The 13623-nt window shown below is 44.7% G+C and overlaps 1 non-coding gene across 1 annotated transcript; it reads left to right on the top strand.

Moving 5' to 3' along the window:
• Positions 1-8491: 8491 nt before the first annotated feature.
• LOC135277140 (small nucleolar RNA U13) lies at positions 8492-8595 on the top strand. Its single transcript, XR_010344738.1, has one exon. It is a non-coding gene; the product is annotated as a small nucleolar RNA U13 (small nucleolar RNA).
• The last annotated feature ends 5028 nt before the right edge of the window (positions 8596-13623 follow it).

Here is a 13623-nt window from a genome sequence, read left to right as displayed (position 1 = left end):
CTATTTAGGTCAAAACCAGCAGAAATTCGTGATAAGGCTTCGATTGGGTCAGTTCGGGAAGAGGTTTTTAATAAGATAACGGTCAGAGGGAAGGTAATGGAATCCATTCAGTTGGCAAGACGAATTTTGAGCACAGGACACCCCCGAGCTGCAACTCAGGCAGAGGGACACTGCAGATCCTACTCAAGTCTGTGACAGAGGAAGAAGCATCTCCTCAGAGGACGGCGCCCCGGGTGAGTCTGAGGGAGGAAGCGTCTGCTCAGGGGACGGCGCCCCGGGTGAGTCTGAGGGGAGAAGCGTCTGCTCGGAGGACGGCGCCCCGGGTGAGTCTGAGGGGGGGAAGCGTCTGCTCAGAGGACGGCGCCCCAGGTGAGCCTGAGGAGGGAAGCGTCTGCTCAGAGGACGGCGCCCTGGATGAGTCTGAGGGAGGAAGCGTCCGCTCAGAGGAAGGCGCCCCGGGTGAGTCTGAGGGGGGGGGAAGCGTCTGCTCAGAGGACGGTGCCCCGGGTGAGTCTGAGGAGGGAAGCGTCCGCTCAGAGGAAGGCGCCCCGGGTGAGTCTGAGGGAGGAAGCGTCTGCTCAGGGGACGGCGCCCCGGGTGAGTCTGAGGGGAGAAGCGTCTGCTCGGAGGACGGCGCTCCGGGTGAGTCTGAGGCGGGAAGTGTCTGCTCAGAGGACGGCGCCCTGGGTGAGTCTGAGGGGGGGGAAGCGTCTGCTCAGAGGACGGCGCCCCGGGTGAGTCTGAGGGGGGAAGCGTCTGCTCAGAGGACGGCGCCCCGGGTGAGTCTGAGAGGGGAAGCGTCTGCTCAGAGGAAGGCGCCCCGGGTGAGTCTGAGGCGGGAAGTGTCTGCTCAGAGGACGGCGCCCTGAGTGAGTCTGAGGGGGGGAAGCGTCTGCTCAGAGGACGGCGCCCCGGGTGAGTCTGAGAGGGGAAGCGTCTGCTCAGAGGACGGCGCCCCGGGTGAGTCTGAGGCGGGAAGTGTCTGCTCAGAGGACGGCGCCCTGGGTGAGTCTGAGAGGGGAAGCGTCTGCTCAGAGGACGGCGCCCCGGGTGAGTCTGAGGCGGGAAGTGTCTGCTCAGAGGACGGCGCCCTGAGTGAGTCTGAGGGGGGGAAGCGTCTGCTCAGAGGACGGCGCCCCGGGTGAGTCTGAGGGGGGAAGCGTCTGCTCAGAGGATGGCGCCCCGGGTGAGTCTGAGGGGAGAAGCGTCTGCTCGGAGGACGGCGCCCCGGGTGAGTCTGAGGCGGGAAGTGTCTGCTCAGAGGACGGCGCCCTGAGTGAGTCTGAGGGGGGGAAGCGTCTGCTCAGAGGATGGCGCCCCGGGTGAGTCTGAGGGGAGAAGCGTCTGCTCGGAGGACGGCGCCCCGGGTGAGTCTGAGGCGGGAAGTGTCTGCTCAGAGGACGGCGCCCTGGGTGAGTCTGAGGGGGGGAAGCGTCTGCTCAGAGGACGGCGCCCCTGGTGAGTCTGAGAGGGGAAGCGTCTGCTCAGAGGACGGCGCCCCGGGTGAGTCTGAGGGAGGAAGCGTTCGCTCAGAGGACGGCGCCCCAGGTTAGTCTGAGGGGGGGAAGCGTCTGCTCAGAGGAAGGCGCCCCGGGTGAGTCTGAGGAGGGAAGCGTCCGCTCAGAGGAAGGCGCCCCGGGTGAGTCTGAGGAGGGAAGCGTCTGCTCAGAGGACGGCGCCCTGGGTGAGTCTGAGGAGGGAAGCGTCTGCTCAGAGGACGGCGCCCCGGGTGAGTCTGAGGGGGGGAAGCGTCTGCTCAGAGGACGGCGCCCCGGGTGAGTCTGAGGGGGGAGGCGTCTGCTCAGAGGACGGCGCCCCGGGTGAGTCTGAGGGGGGGAAGCGTCTGCTCAGAGGACGGCGCCCCGGGTGAGTCTGAGAGGGGAAGTGTCTGCTCAGAGGAAGGCGCCCCGGGTGAGTCTGAGGGAGGAGGCGTCTGCTCAGAGGATGGCGCCTCAGGTTAGTCTGAGTGAGAAACGCTGCCTCTCTCTCAGCGGGTACAGGAGCCCTTTTTACTGACTGCTGCATTGTCAGGATCCACAGTTGATCTGTGGACAAGATTTTATCTTCCTACCTGGAGAAAAACCCTCCTGACTCAACGAGTGTGGCCTTGCAGATGTCACTTTCCGCTTCACCAGAGGCTGCTTCCGCCACTTGTGCCTCAGTCCCCTACCCCTGGGTCTTGAAACATCTCTGCAGTATTCCTAAATGATCCTCAAAGAACACGGGGCTTGAGGCCGTTCTTTCAGGGAACACGGGGCTCGTAGCCACAGGCGCATCACCAACCATGCCCTCTCACAAAGCAGCACGTAACTTCCTCTCTCTCAACGGGACCCTTGCCCCTCATCGCCTTCCTTTCTCAAACACTGTCGTCCAAAATCATATCTACCGTCAAGGCTTATTAAGTATTGTGGGCACAACACTTATTAACACAGTACTGTTTGTAGGGCGCAGAGGTAACTAACGTCAGAAACATTTTTCTTAGCAACAATTTGCTGAAGCGTAGTACATTCCTTTTCTATTGCTGCATGACAGATTATTACAAACATAATGGCTTAAAACAAATGTGTTCTCTCACAGTTTCTGTGGGTCAGGAGTGCAGGTGTGGGTTACCTGGGTCCTCTGCTCTGGGTCTCACCAGCTCAGACGTGGAGTTGTTAGCTGGGGCTGTGACCTCATCTGAGGCTGAGGGTCCTCTTCCAGGTGCACTGGTAGTCGGCACAGTTCATTTCCTCGCCGTACGTTGATTGCTATTGTCTCAATGTATGCATCCCCCCCGACCAAATGTGTATGTTGAAACTCTTAACTCCCAAGGTGATGTTATTAAAAGGCGGGGCTTTTGGGAGGTGAGTAGGTCATGAGGACAGGCCCTCGTGAATGGGATTAGTGCCCTTATGAAAGCGTTCACAGAGAGTGTGTTTGCCCTTTTTGCCCTTTTGCAAAGAGAAGGGACCATCTATGAAGACTGGGTTCTCACCAATCCCTGAATTAGCAGGCACCTTGATCTTCGCTGTCACAACCTCCAGAACTGTGAGAAATAGATTTCTGTTGTTTGTAGATTGCCCAGACTAATGTATTTTGTCATGACAGCGCAATCAGACAAAGACAATGACCAAGGTCATTGCTAACTCTTGCTAATTCTCAGTCAGGGACTGCTTTCAATTCCCAAGAGGTCACTCTCAGTTTCTTATCAAGTGGTTCCTGTACCTATCCATACCTCCTCTCAAGGACTCTTTGATTTAGTCTATGCCAGCAGAGTCTCCCTGAGGTTTCACCTTCAAGAAAGTTACCTTCTTTTTTATTTTTATTTTTTTTGAGACAGAGTCTCACTTTGTTGCCCAGGCTGGATTGCAGTAGCACAATCACAGCTCCCTGCTGCCTTGACCTCCCAGGCTCAAGCAATCCTCTCACCTCAGCCTCTTAGTAGTTGGGACTAGAGGCACACACTGCCACACCCTGCTAATTTTTAAATAAATAAATAAATAAATAAATATATATATATATATATATATGTATGTATATTTTAGAGGTGGAGTCTCTCTATTTTGCCCAGGCTGGTCTTGAACTCTCAGGCTTAAGCAGTCCTCCTGCCCTGGCATCCTGAGGTGCTGGGATTACAGATATGAGCCACCATGCCTGGCCAAAAGTTATCTTCTAAAAGTTAGGCTTACCTAGGATTATCTCTCTTTTGATTAACTCTAGCATAACTAATCAATAATCTAATCGCATTACTTCCATCTGTCAGAGTTCACCATAATTCTCACAGCCCTCATGATTAATCATGTCTTTTGATTAGCCATGCCTGATGTTGACCACAACTAACCCTCATAGCTCCCAGATATTCCAAACCATCTATCCCTTAAATACATGCAAGACACACTGCGTATCAAAAACTAATATTCTGTGTTTAAGCTGAAAATATATTGACTGCTTTGTGTGACTGGCCAATGGTGTCAAAAAGCCTAAAGAATATTTTATCCCCAGGAAAGCCCAAACAGGATTAGAAACAGAAAACTGAAAGCGTCACTTGTTTCCACCTTCTCCAAAGGCTACAATAAATATTATGCCCTTAGACCAAGAGATAAACTATATCGGAAAACTAAAGGGTCTTTTGGGGATTGAGTCAACAACAGAGTAGCATCATTGTGATCCCAAACTCCAGGCCAGGCTAAAAGTATCCAGGCCAGTGGTCTGGGAGAAGCTTTGCTTTCTAATGCAGAGGATCTCAAATTTGAGTCCATCAGATCACCCTGGGGCTTGTATTGCTAAGCCTGTTCCCCAGAGTTTCTATTCAGCAGTTCTAGGGTTAGAGCCTAAGAACTGCTTTCCTAACAAGTTCCCAGGTGATGCTGTTACTCCTGGGGCTGAACCTCATTGAGAACCACTGTTCACCAGGGAAGAACCAATGGGACAAAAAGTACAGGAAAGCTAAGCTTAGCTCAAGATTTGGTAGAGTCTTTCTTTAAAGCAATTACTATTCTTCAACAGCAGAACAGGCTCTTTCAAAAAAAGAGTTTTCTATTATTGGAAATAAGCAGACATTGAATAATTGCTCAGTGGGGGATAGTATAAAAAGTGATTGCTGCAATAAACAGTAGCATCCTGAGTACAAGAACCTGAGATTGATCTGGGAAGATTCTTGCAGCAGAGGCACATGGAATTCTACCGGGACACACCACCAGGAAGAGAAGTGTAGATGCTGCATCACATAGCCTTGACATTACCTAGGAGGGAATTTTAAATTTCACCAATGATGGATGTGAAGTTAAAGCAGTAATTAGGAAGCAATGATTAGACTAGGGCCAGGAAAAACCAGACCTGTATCATTCTAGAAAGGATTATGTGGTTCATAACTGAAGGGTGAGTAGAAATACAAAATGAGAGCAGAAGGAAAGATAGCAAGGCATTCAAGGATGGTAATCCACAAGTGCTGGGCGTCTCATACAGTGTCCCTATGGCGCAAGTCTGATCAGTTGTTCCTGGATTGAAAGGGTGGGTGGAGGATGGGATGGCAAAGAAGGATCCCTAAAGGAGATGAATTAAGCAAAACAACAAGTTGTACTAAAATTGCTTCTCAAACTTTGTTTTTTTAATTTTTATTTTTATAGAGACGGGGTTTCACTGTGTTGGCCAGGATGATCTCGATCTCTTGACCTCGTTATCCACCTGTCTCGGCCTCCCAAAGTGCTAAGATTACAGGCGTGAGCCACCACACCCGGCCATCAAACTTTGTTGATCATCAGAGTCACTAAAGGGTAGCTTTTTAACAACTACTGATCTCTGAATCCCATTGAATTCAGGATTAGCATTGGAGGTTCACAAGCAGCAGGAGGAGGATGGGAATCTAATGCTCAGGCACTGCCCAGTTTGTAATTCACTGGCCCTGATGATCGCTATCAATTATGCTTGGTAGTTACGCCTAAAGCTGTTTGGCAATAGAAGACTTGGGCCTTTGGGGATTTCATATAAGCAATCCCTTCCAGTCCTCTTGATAAAAACGAAATCTTTTTTTTGGGTAGGCCACTTGAAATGAACCAAAGCACATCCACTTCTACGTTTGTTTTCTCTATATTGATCTACAATGTAATAATTTTATTATATTTTCATTTAAAAACTTAAAAAGACTTCCGCTTTTATAACAAATGGTTTAAAAACCATCAGATAGTTGTAGAAGGAGAGCCAGGCTGTGAAGACAACTGTAGAAGGAGGGCCAGAATTTGAATCCCAGCACTACCACTTAACTTACAGTAACCTTAGGTGAGTTGTGTGATTTTTCTGAGTCTCACTTTCCTTATCAGTATATTATGAGAAATGATGCCAACCTTGGAAGTGGTTGTGCTCGGCCTTGAGGTCATTGTCGTATTCCCAGTTCCTGGTACTTGGTAGTTGCTCACGGCACTTTTGCTGAATGAGCTAATAGCTTATCTGTAAACTGTCTAACAAAGCCCTTTAAGAAAAGGCTGTTAGTGTTATTACTATTGCAAGCTTTCCTTTTCCGTTCTTTTTTATTGCTGTTGTTGTTCATCATGCTTAAATACTACATATGCTTGTACTTCAAATTTCTGAAAAAGACGCACCGGGGAGGAGCAGGGTAGAGTTGAGAGCTAGTCAAAGGGGACTTCATTTTAACCAATAAATTTTATAATTTTTTCAAGGAAAATATATTCATATATTACTTATTCAATTAGAAAAAAATAGAAAAATTGTAAAAGTAAGCTAAAAAGCCTCCCTTATATCACCCTGTGAAAGCTCTGCTTAGGAGTTCATTTTTGATTTTTCACTTATAATTCTGCCCCCCAACACACACAAATACACATACCCATAATAGACAGTACGCTTTCCATCTAATTAACATATTTTCCTTCCATTGCACAAGGTGCCCTGGATTGCATAACCTTTTCTGCTAGAGAAATAGGTACATCTCTTCTTTTTCAGCGGCTACCTCACCCTTTCTCATCTAAACCCTTCATCTTATCATGTTCAGAACCATTTCGATTAATTTATTTAAGCCTCTTATCTTATCTGATTGTGAAAGTCGCTGGTTACCTCACATCTCTTTTTCTCAGCAGTGCACATGCCGAGTTGAATGCAGCCTGGGCACAGAGTGGCCTCTTAACCCTTTGCTGCCCCAAACTCCCTTTTTGACAGCTGTCAATCCAAAATTCTCTGTCTGACTGTCAAGACCCTTTGGAATGGGGCCTCACTTGACTTAGTACTTTATTGCACTCAGAGTTAGACTCCTCGTCTCCTCTAGTGAATGATAAACTTCTCGTGAGTGGAGCCTAAGGCTTTAAACTGTTTATGCCTCTTTTGCCCAACAGTCACCCTTGGTCATATTGGAAAGCCTTCTACTGCATGAATGAAACTGGAGTTTTGATCTTGTATTTAAAAAAATTGATTTAGTCTCTACTTTTTGTCTCTGATAAATAAAAGTAGTGGCCAAGAAGCAATCTGTAATTTTTTGAAACAAGTAAATGGTCTACTATTTTTCAAGGTTATGTCTAACCTCTGATAAAATTTTTTAAATGTTAAGGTTTTAGCCTTTTTTGGCCATGTACTTAAACCTGTACTGAATTCTGCCCTGGGACACCCTTTGTTGTTTTCCCTCTATTAATGTGGCTGAAGACATCTTTAACTTCTCCACTGGCTGTAGCAGAATATATTGATTTTATAGTCTATTTTCAATGACAACTAGATCAGTTGTTGGAAATATATTATTGGAGAAATTTCAATATCTTATCAAGAGATTTTGTTCATTTTGTTTTTTGGAACGTGGGGGGTATTACTTAGTAAAGGCCATTGCCTTTGAAATTAGACCTGGGTTTGAATCTTGGATTTGCTATTTACTAGTTTTGGGGCTTTGGAGTACCTATTTTACTTTTCTAAGCCTCATTTTCTCATCTCTAAAATTAAGATAAAAAAGAAAAAACTGTCTTTATATGACTATTATAAGGATTGAATGAGAAAATGATATTGAGGACAGACCACAAAATAAAAATGAGACATTCTCTTCCTGCTTTTACTATATGTGCATACATCTCTGTGTGTGTGTGTTCTTTTACTATCTCTGTATATTTCACTATGCAAACCATGGTGATATATGTGATAAAGCAGTACTTGTAAGAAGTTCCTACGAAGCTATAGTTACATATTTAACAAAGGAGGACTACACATAATTAGAATATCAAGGTACAAAACTTTTTACTTCAGATCAGTGGTTGTCAGACTGCTTTCAGACAGGACACACCTGAAGAATGGTGATTCACAAGGACACGCTCCCCTGGTAAGCCTGGTTTCTGGTGTGTCAACACATGCCCTATGATTCTCACTCACCAGGATTGAAAGTGAGTAAGTGTAGTGTTAGGGTAGCAATAGCTCTGAAATCAATCTTTAAAAAAAAAAAATTACATTATTAGCAAATCTCATCACTTTCACTGCTACCAGGCACAAATGATTTGGCTGATACTAAGAAACAGTCAGAAAAAGGCCATAAACTAAAATGTCTGCAAGGCTAGGCTGATAAATTAGTGAAGTAAACTGAATGTGAGAACCCACAGGAAGCCATTAGAAAGACTCGGTGCACATATGTACACACACACACACACACACACACACACACACACACACCCCTCTAAACGTGTACATGCTCACCAGCTCCAGCAAATCATAGGACCAGTATGCCAGCTCCTCTAGCATTTCAAAAATAGCCAGAAATGTGGAATTTTATGTGAAATCTCTGGATTTTATTCAAACCATTTTAAAACAGTACATGACAAGTCAAACACATTCACCATTTACAAGACCTATGGGCGGTTAGTCTGTAACTAAACTTTTTCAGACCAAATGTCTGATTCCATACTCTTGTCAGTGAAATCACTGAGCATGAAATGTAGAATATAATTTATAAATTATAAGCATGTACTCAAAATCTATAAAATTAAATATTAATAATGAATTTTTTTCTCTTAGGAAGAAAGCAAACATAAATATGTTGATGCTTTTGTAGTTCATAAGCATGATGATTAGGTGTTCACATTCAAGTGTGGGATATGCCATCCTCAAACCTTGTCATGATGTCAGCACTTTGCCCATCTGACATGAAAATAAATAAACAGATGTTCTCACATTTCCCTTCGACACTCTCATGGATCCCTGTGAGTGTGCAGCACTGTGGAGACCCCCACTTGGACCCCCAAAGCTGTAGGGATTATATGGCCAGGGTACCTAAAGAACTAAAAGTCAGTTCCTTTCTCCTGCTCTTCCACTCAAGTTCCCAATTCCTCTCCCAAAATAGCCACTATAAGGAGTTGTGGTTTTTGTCCTTTTCTGTGTGTATGTTTTGTTTTTATCAATTTATTCAAAAGAAATGTTTTAGTGGCTACTATGCACCAGACCCTGTTTTCAGCACTTGGGGACAAATATGGCTGCCCACATGGGACTTTACATTATGTTAGGGGAGACAGCTAATAAAAAACTAAATATTCAATAAGGCCAGGCATGGTGGTGCACTTGTGTAATCTCAACATTTTGGGAGGCCATGGCTGATGAATCACTTGAGTCCAGGAGTTTGAGACCAGCCTGGGCAACAAAACAAGACACCATCCCTACTTAAAAAAAAAAAAAACGGAAGCCCAACAACAGCAGTGATTCCCTTTCTTGTGTCTGTGTTCCCTTGCTCAGTAACTCTGAGCGTACCTTCCACTTTGGCTCTGACCTTGACCATGTGACTTGCTTTGGCCAACGAAATATGATTCAGTAGAGGCTTGAAGAGTCCTTGTGGTTTGGGCTCTTGGACTCCTGCTGTCATGTGATGAATTAGGCTCACCTTCTTGATGAGAAGAGTGTCTGGTAGAGGACTTTTGGCCCCGTTCCCCAGCCATGTGGAAAGGGCCTAATTCCCAATAAGGGAGGCCCTTCCTCCCCTGCAGGGAGGGTCCCTTATCTCACTCTATCCTGGCCCGGCCCAAGACCAGCAACCTTCCCCGCCTGGCAGGTCACTGAACCAATCACCATCCGCATCAGCTCTCCCGTAACCTCCCGTCCCACAAGCTCCCGCCCGGCAGGCTTCCTGCCCAGCAACCAACCTAGCCAATCACTACCCGCCAGATCAGCTCTCCCTAGCCAATCGCTACCTGCCAGATCAGCTCTCCTACTGCCCCAGGCCCTCTGCCCCTATAAAACCGACCGAACAAAGAAAGCGCGCGCGATTCCTCCCTTCCCGCTTGAGTCACCCGGAGATACCAATAAAGCCAGTACCGGTCACCACGCGTCCTGCCTCGTGTCTATCGAGCGCCTGCCTCCGTGGGTCAGGGTCCCACAGCCGGGGTCACACAGACAGAAACATAGTCCAGTCATCCCATCACCACAGCCAACACCAAGATACGTGTCAGGCATGTGAATGGGGCAATCTGGAACCAGTCAGCTCCAGTTTAACTGCCAACTGACTGCAGATGCATGAGTGAGCCTAGCTAAGATCAGCCAGAAGAACCACCTAGCAAAATTGTGAACTAAATAGATGACTGTTTAAGCCACTACATTTGGGGTTGGTTTGTTATGCAGCACAAGATAATTAATACAAGCTGCAGCATGAACTGGTTTGTTCTGGGGTGCAACTATCATGCTGGGATCTCTCTTTACCATCATCCTGGGGCTTTCCTCTGCTTTTTTTCTTTATTTGATCTCATATTTCTCATAATCCATATCTTCCTTTTGCTTGGTTTCCCCCAGTGACTTCCTAAGAAAGAGTACAGTAAATTAATTGTATGAAACGTTGCATGTCTGAAAAAGTCTTTTTTTTTCTTTTTCTTTTGGTTCTTGTGTTTAAGTGCTAGTTTGGTTGGGAGTAGAATTCTAGGTTGTTAATTATTTTCTCTTAACATTTTGAAAACCTTTCTCCATTGCTCTGTAGCTTCCAATACTGCTGTTCACAAGTTAAAAGTCTATGCCAAAAGATGATGAGACTGCCACTTAATATCTGAAAAAAAGGACAAAGCTGAATTTACTCCTTGCTATAGTGAATAATGGTCAGAAATAGTCTCTCTGAACAAAGCGGACTGTTGAGTATGTCTAGAATTCTTAGGAAGCATGAATTCAGGGACTGGTGGATTTTCGGAGAATTCAGTAGGATGCCATCACTTGTAGAATCACAGTTCCTTGGGGAAAACTTTGTTGATTGTTCACCACTCAGATATGTTTTTGCAGGAATGAGTCCATCTACGACTGGCTGTTTTTCAGAAACAAAGACCTGATGCTGATGAGTTGGCTTGTAAAAGTGTGTTCATTGAGGGGAGTTGTGCTGATTTGATTACATGGAGTTAAAACCAGTTTTGATAGCCACTTATTATGACTACAGAACAATTGCCTTTCCCTAAGTTTGGGGGAACATTTTTATTCTCATAAATTGCTGATCCTGTGTATATGACCTGTATATTTTTCCCCTTTCTACAGTCTTGCAGGCTCTTCTCTTTGCCTTCAATGCTTGAAATTTCACAATGTGTACATTAGCCTAAGATTGTATTCACTTAATACATTTTTCTGTCTGGAAGTTCAGATTATTAACTTCTCTCCATTTTTTATTTTGGATTCTGTATTAGTTAATTTAATACATAAATTATTATAAATTATGTATTATTAATTATAATTTATGCGATAAAGACATACTCGAGACTGGGCAATTTAAAAAGAAAGAGGTTTAATTGGACTTACAGTTCCACATGACCAGGGAGGCATCATGATCATGGCATAAGACAAGGAGCAAGTCACAACTTACATGGATGGCAGCAGGCAAAAAAAAGAGCCTGTGCAGAGAAACTGTTGTTTTTTTTTTAAACCATCAGATCTCGTGAGACCCATTGACTATCACCAGAACAGCACAGGAAAGACCCATCCCCATGCAATAATCTTCTACTGGATCCTTCTCACAACATGTGGGAATTATGGGAGCTACAAGATGAGATTTGGGTGGGGACATAGAACCAAACCATATCAGATGCTAACACCTTTGACCAATTTCCTAATTGTCTTACACTTTTATCTCCTATTTTCTATTTCCTTTTCTTTTTGCTTTTCTATTTTCCTTTTTCTTCTTGACTTTATAGTCTGACCTTTCTATTGAAAATATTCATTTCTAGCTGAGCGCATTGGCTCACATCTATAGTCCCAGCACTTTGGGAGGCTGTGGCTGTAGGATCACTCGAGCCCAGGAGTTTGACACCAGCTAAGGCAACATAGTGAGACTCATTTCTACAAGACATAAAAAAAAGGCAGCATAGAGGCATGCACTTGTAGCCCCAGCTACTCAGAGAGCTGAGGTGGGAGAATTGCTTAAACCCAAGAGATCCAGGCTGCAGTGAGCTATGGTCATGCCATTGTACTCCAGCCTGGGCAATTGAGAAAGATCCTGTCTCAAAAAAAGAAAGGAAAGGAAATATATCTTCTATGTTTTTAATTTTCAAGACCTTCTGTATGTGTTTTGTTCCATTTATTTATTTGCTTGTTTATTTTTACATAGAATTCTTTTCTTGTTTTGTGGTTATAGTAGCTTCTCTTCGTGAGATGTTTGACTATCTTCCAAGTTAAAGGCTTTCCTCACATATCTTATAATCTTTGTATCTGATAATACTTAAGAGTGAGATACTGAAACACTGACTAGAAGCCCTGAGAAAATGCGAGCTGGGCTGCTCTGATGTGGGTTTCACTGTAGGAGCATCAGGGTGGGGTGGGTCTACTGAGGGAATGTCCTATGTCAGTATCTTTACAAGGTCAAGTCTTTCATCATGGGCCAAGCATATTTCCCAGAGAAGACTCCATGTCCTGCCTGGTGGGTGAAGGTCTAACTTTCAGAGACAGATATGATATGGCGTATGCCAGAACCTAGTATGTATACATGTACTTAATCCTCTATTTTTAGTACAGTTCTCTCACACTCAACTGCACTGATGTTCTTCCAGTGCAGAACCATCTATTTTACCCCATTCTGAAAATAAACTATCACTCTTTAGCCAGTTAAGGATGGTGCAGTCTCTGGGATGCTGCACAGATCTGGGGAGAAGTCTAGGGATTCAGTCCAATTCCTCCTAAAGGAATTCCTAACAATCCTCCTTATTTAGTCCATATCCCTTTTACCCTCACTTCTTCAGGTGTAGCAGGAGCGGCATGAGAAACAGACCTCTCAAACACCAAACTGGGAAGGAAGGGGTGATTTATTCGGGTGGGAGCAAGGTGGCATAATTACCTAACAGCAGAGCTCCTCTAACAAAGGAAACCTCTGCCTTCATATAGGCTTACAACTCTAGATATTACATGTGAAAGGGTCTTGGGTTTACAGTTTAAGAAATTACATGTGAAAGGGTCTTGGTCTTACAACTCTAGAATTTACATGTGAAAGGGTCTTGGGTCATGGAGTAGTGTGGGGTACAGTGACTTAAGTGGGGGTTTGATCATGTTTAAGTGAAAGCAATGCCTTCTGGAAAGATTCCTCCATACCTATGCCTGAGATCTATAGGAGGGCAATTAAAGGTGGTGCCTGGTCTGCAAGCCTTTTCTTCTCCTATTGAAATGCAATGTGGAAGTCAAGGGGGAGGTGGTCTTAGATGCTTAAGGGTGATTAAGAGTCTCCTCCCTTACAGGGACCTGCTGTCATTAGTTTCCAAGTTTTCAGATCTGCTGTAAATCAGATTAGTTTTTAGTTTTCTCTACTGCCTGATGGGATTTAAATTTCTCAAATCTGTTCCTTCTATCACTATGTATTCATTTGTTTTCCAGCTTCCAAAATTGCCTCTTCAGCTCTCTCCATCTATTATTGGGTTTAAGCCTTAAAATATCTATTTATTGGTAATTTTACTGGAATTTCCAGAAGTCAAGAAAATAGAAGTGTATGTTAAACTTCTACCTTTACACAAAGCTTGCTTTCCATTTTCTATTTATGGGAAGTGTGTTAATGGCTTCATAATTGAATCCAGCTGATAATTTATTTGTGATAGATCTAAAACTGGTTAATGAAAGATAGCTTCAGTTACAGTAGGCTTAAAGCAATGCCTTTCTCCTTAAAAATACAGAAAAGAAAAAGCAACTCAGCACTAACCCAGTGAAGGGGGATACAAATTATAAGTCAAGATTTTGTATAGG

Source organism: Aotus nancymaae, unplaced genomic scaffold (genome assembly GCF_030222135.1).
Source record: "Aotus nancymaae isolate 86718 unplaced genomic scaffold, 86718_ANA_hifiasm-v0.15.2.pri h1tg000029l, whole genome shotgun sequence".
In the NCBI taxonomy this organism is placed as follows: Eukaryota; Metazoa; Chordata; class Mammalia; order Primates; family Aotidae; genus Aotus; species Aotus nancymaae.
Note: the sequence above shows the minus strand (reverse complement) of the source record. Positions and strands in the feature narration are given on the sequence as shown.